At 32.8% G+C, this 5,367-nt stretch overlaps 1 long non-coding RNA gene across 1 annotated transcript; it reads left to right on the forward strand.

Moving 5' to 3' along the window:
• The first annotated feature begins 460 nt into the window (after positions 1-460).
• Positions 461-883, forward strand: LOC142239137 (uncharacterized). The gene is made up of 3 exons (XR_012722925.1): positions 461-551; positions 623-703; positions 758-883. It is a non-coding gene; the product is annotated as an uncharacterized LOC142239137 (long non-coding RNA).
• The last annotated feature ends 4,484 nt before the right edge of the window (positions 884-5,367 follow it).

A 5,367-nucleotide genomic window follows, 5' to 3' on the forward strand; every position in this document is an offset into this window, starting at 1 on the left:
TCACCAACTTTGCTGTAGCGTGAACTTTACCATTCATCGAAATTGAACATGTACACCCATAGAAATGATTGGTTGGAATTCGAGTACGACAACAATTTGATAGTGGAGACCCACAATTTTTAATTGTGTGGAATAATTGTTAGTCATTTCTATTATTTGATGCTTTATATAACCAATAAAATAGCAGTGACCAAAAGTTGGTACACACGATCAAATATTGGTCGTTATTTATAAATTGAAGTAAGCAACCATTTCTATTTATTCCTCCCTGTTGTGGTAACTGATTTATTTTTCCAATCTATCACCAAACCTGATTGAAAGTCAGTCTAGCAAATAATTGGTTGGGCTTACCGATTTGATAGTTATAAAGTAAAATGGTTGCTATGGACTACTAATATTTAGACAACAAATAAGTTTTTTTTTGTTTCGTTATTGAGAATTTTTATAGAATAAAGTTTATTTAAGCCAATGTTTAATTTAACTCAAGTGATGATGTGCGATGTGAATTATAAGCTTGTTTCTAATTCTGCAGTTGCATTCTCAAGAGACAAGTAAGTATAAATATGAAATTACATTTTTACTTCTCACGACAGTTTTTTAATTTTTCTCCAATTTTATATAGATGCTATATATCAAGAGATATCTACTCAAATATGATGAAAACCTGACATGGTATGCTGCGTGAACGCAACTTTTGAGATAGGTACAACTAAAAATAAAGTGAATATTTGCAATAATTATTTGCTATTTTTAGCAGCTTTGCACGTCCATGGCATTGACATTCCTGAGTGGCTGCCTTTCTGTGGTATAGTACCATGTACTATTAATTTGTCGTATATTTAATATTTCCAATGGTTACACGTATATCTTTATTCAAATAAAAATAAAGAGGAAATTTCCCAAATGTTTTCTCCATAAGGAGTTAGCATAAAGGGCCCAAAATTGAGTTATCTCTCCCAGCCAGATCTATACTAAAGGCTGTGGAAAGGTTCATTCGCCCGAACCGAAACATGTACAGTCCAGGCGTGTATAGATTTGTATCTGGCGTTTTCTTTTCAATGGCTCTATTAACCATGTTCCTTAATCTATATCTGTCCATAAAGCTCGAATAATAATTGTATAATTAGATATAATGCATTTGGACGTCAATTGCCTGTTTCGGTATCAGGCTAACATGTAATATAATAAGCAACGATGAGCCCGTCGTAAAACTAGGAAAAACACGACTAATGTACGTGTTAGAATTGTTGTTGTTTCCTGGAAACCAGTTTCTGTTAATTGTCATATGTTGTAGTTGACTGTAGAAACAATAAGCATTGTTCGACTGTTCACCACTTAGGTGAATTCTAACAAATAAGCTTTCTAAAAATAAATTTCGTGTTGTTGCATTACTATGTAACAAAACGAAATAAAAATAAGATTAAGGGACTTGTAAGTTATATGAAAAGATGATGTACAGTGGGAGAAAAGATGATTCAATTTGTAAGAGGAAATTTCCCAAATGTTTTCTCCATAAGGAGTTAGCATAAAGGGCCCAAAATTGAGTTATCTCTCCCAGCCAGATCTATACTAAAGGCTGTGGAAAGGTTCATTCGCCCGAACCGAAACATGTACAGTCCAGGCGTGTATCGATTTGTATCTGGCGTTTTCTTTTCAATGACTCTATTAACCATGTTCCTTAATCTATATCTGTCCATAAAGCTCGAATAATAATTGTATAATTAGATATAATGCATTTGGACGTCAATTGCCTGTTTCGGTATCAGGCTAACATGTAAAAAATAAACTAAACTGAAATTTGCTCGTTATTCTTATTTCACAAATGGTAACGATAGCAAAATATTGGTTGTTCCGTTAAATTATCAGGTAGTTACGCCAACTAGCGAATGAAATTCTATTGGTTGTGATTACCAATATAATTGTCAATTGGTTATCACAACCAATTATGTCGGTTTTATTATGATAGTAGATGCAACCAAATAATTCGGTTGGCAAAAGAATTGGTTGTCCCAACAAATTTGTTTTCTGTGTGTACTTGAAGTGAAAAAAACTTCGAATCCTTCACTTGTCAATTTTCGTACAGATAACAAGCTTCCATCCAGTTCTGGAACAAATAGCACATTGGTAACACGATTCCACTAGATTTAAACTCAGTACCATCCTCCAAATAAATTGAATCATTCTTACCCTTTTCCAGCTTCTTGAAAAAAGTTTCATCGCAACACATATGACATGTTGCAGCGGAATCTATAAACCACTCACATTTTGATTTTTCTGTATTTGCCACAAAACAGAGGTTCTGATTGCTATCGTTTATTGCAATATTTGCATGATTTCCTTTCGGTTTTCTTTTATTATAATCCTTTGTCATATGTCCGGTCTTGCCGCATGAAAAACATTTGAGTTTGAATTTCTTTTGAATCTTGAATGCGGCATCATTTCCTTGCTCTTCACCAGACTTTCGTTTGAATTCCAGAATTAATTTTTCTTTAACGAAATCGACAGTTAATTCATTCTCTGGGCGCATTTCCAGAGAAGATATCAACGAATTGTAGTCCTCTGGTAAACTTCCTAGCAAAAATGCCACAGCTTTGAATTCTCCAATTTCCTCACCCAAATCATTCAGTTTATCCACAATGTTCTAGAATTCTGTTATGTGTTCTTCCATTGTTTGACCACCATTCATTCTTTTTGTTGAAAGTTGACGAAGTAAACTTACTTTATTTGTAAGACTTGCCTTTTCATGATGGGTTATTAAGGTGATCCAATAATCCCTAGCTGTTTTGAGCTTCTTGATGTGAATCTTTTGAGATTCTTCCACAGCCAAACCTATTGTAGCTCTTGTCTTTCCATCACGAAGAAGCCATTTTGCATCCGGCGTTGTTGGAAGTTCATGAACAATGATGTACCAAAGTTCCCGCTCTAGCAATAATAGCTCCATATTGAATTTCCAGTTATGATAGTTGGAATTCGAAAGTTTTGGAAATTGTATGCTTTGATTATTCATTATTACGACCGCCAAATGGTAAACGATTTAATGTAACGCGTATTCAAAAACTATAACGATTTAAATATCCCGATATCTCACGTAGCACAGGCCCATAACCTATTAGAAGAATAAATTCTCGCAGTGAAATCTAACAATAGTTTTTATTATGAAGGTACCAGAACAATTAAAGAAAAAATTATTTTTCATACAATATACATATTCTCAAAAGCGTACTTCTATATATGTACAATAACAAATATTTAAAACCAAAGTATAATATGCTGCACAGTGCATATCAACAACCTCAAACATGTTTTAAGAGCAAAATGTTATTTTTGGGTGGTGAGCATTGTAGTGTATTCGGTACATTAGTTTTAAGTCAGCTGTTCAATAGTTTAAGTAACATTGTATATCAAACAGCTGTTTAGTAATAAATAACATATGTTTAGGTATAAGGATTGTTGTTTATTTTTAAGGATATGTTGGAAAAATGAAAATAGAATTAGAAATGCCGTTATCTTAGTATAAAAGATCATCAAATTTCAAATAAAGCAACATTCAAGTTTTGAAGCCTTTAACTGGCATTTCAACATAAAAAGTTTTCTTTTCATTTTTATTTGAAAATAATTGCTGTGGCACTCAATTGTGCCTGCAAGGAATATAAGGACAAAACCCTTTTTTGCCAAGTGGCATCAGAAATGTGGTTGCGTATTGATGCAATTCAGGCTGAGATGCAACAAATAAGAAGCAACAAAACAGCTTGTGAACACAACACTAATAACCAATAACACAACACTAACAAAACATAAAGGCTGGCACTTTTTGTTTTTATTTTATTTAAATTGAATAAAAAGAATATACAATGGATTTACAATAATACACACAAATTGATAATATTTAATTAATTAATAATATTAAAATTGTTAAAAAAATATATATTCCACTGGGATTTCCAAGATGTCCGGCTATGTATGGCAATATGTCAGATGATATGACATTTTATACTAGTACTTGAGTAATCGGTAACCGGTTTGCATATGTATGCCAGGGTTGTATTTTTCATATGATGGGCGTATATACGATTTAAAAATCCGTTAATTTCAAATAGATATAAGGGAGCGTGTTCACATTGTGAATGTGATTTTTGAAATAGATTATATTTGTGTTTAAGTTTAATTGAATATTTTTAAAAGTTGTTTGAAAAAAAAGAAAGCCTAATAATAGTTGTAATACATTATTTATTTATTAAATTTTAGTATTTTATATGGAGTCGTTAAATGAGTATATAAATGAGTTAGAGAAATTGAAGAATAATTTGAGGAAGAGCGTAAATAGAACTTTCTCTAAGAAGTATATAGAAGAGAAGTTTGCTCGGTTGAATTTTCTGAAAGATGAAATTAATGAAGTTGTTGATGAAGAAGAGGTCAAAACCTTAAAATTGCAATTTGAGAAACTTGGAGAAATTGAGAACATTTTAAAAACTTTAAATGTAAAAGAAGAAGTTGTGGAAATCGAAAGTTTCCCCTATATGGCGTCTTTTGACATATCTATGGTAGGCAAAAACCTACAGGTATTCAAGGGGACTTTTAAATTTTTGGATGATTTTATTTCGCAAGCTGAATTGCTGCACGATTTGTTGAAAGAAGAAGATAGACCCATATTCGTTAAGTATGTCTATAATTTCAAGCTGTCAACCCAGGTGAGGAGTATTTTAGGTCGTTCCAACAAACCAACAACATGGCGTGAATTGAAGAAAAGTTTAGAATAAGCATTTCCGAATCCGAAAACGTTGCAACAAGTTTTAACTGAATTGGGTACGACGGTACAAGGAAGGTCGACTGTAACTGAGTTAAGGTAAAAAGTTTCGGAGCTTGCAGATCAGTTAAGTGCGTTTGAGATTGGGAATTTGTCGAACCCATCACATGAGACGAAGGAAGCAATATATAAAGTAAGTGATGGCATTAACGTTTTTGTTAAGGATGTTAGTGCTGAGTATCAACCTATATTATTATCGAACATGCCAAAAACATTGAGTGAGGCAGCACAGAGATGTATTACTGCCGAGAAGAATTTAGATTCGGCAGATAAGAACATGTTTTTCATAAATAGAGGTCATAGTAGGAATTTTAGAGGTGGAAGAAGTAGGAATTATAATGGTAATGATAGTAGGTATGGAAGTAATCGTGTCTGTTCTGGTACACACATGTACAAGTTACGTATGGTGTCACACTTAAAAGGTGTTTTGGCCAACACTATACACCGTCATAGACCTGAAAAATGTACACGAACATTTCTTTTGTGTAGGCTTAGTGTACAGCCATCGTACGCCAAGTTAGAAGTTTTTATAACAAATAAATAACAGATTCTGAAACTTTAAT

The sequence above is a fragment of the Haematobia irritans genome, chromosome 5, assembly GCF_050003625.1.
Source record: "Haematobia irritans isolate KBUSLIRL chromosome 5, ASM5000362v1, whole genome shotgun sequence".
Taxonomy (NCBI): domain Eukaryota; kingdom Metazoa; phylum Arthropoda; class Insecta; order Diptera; family Muscidae; genus Haematobia; species Haematobia irritans.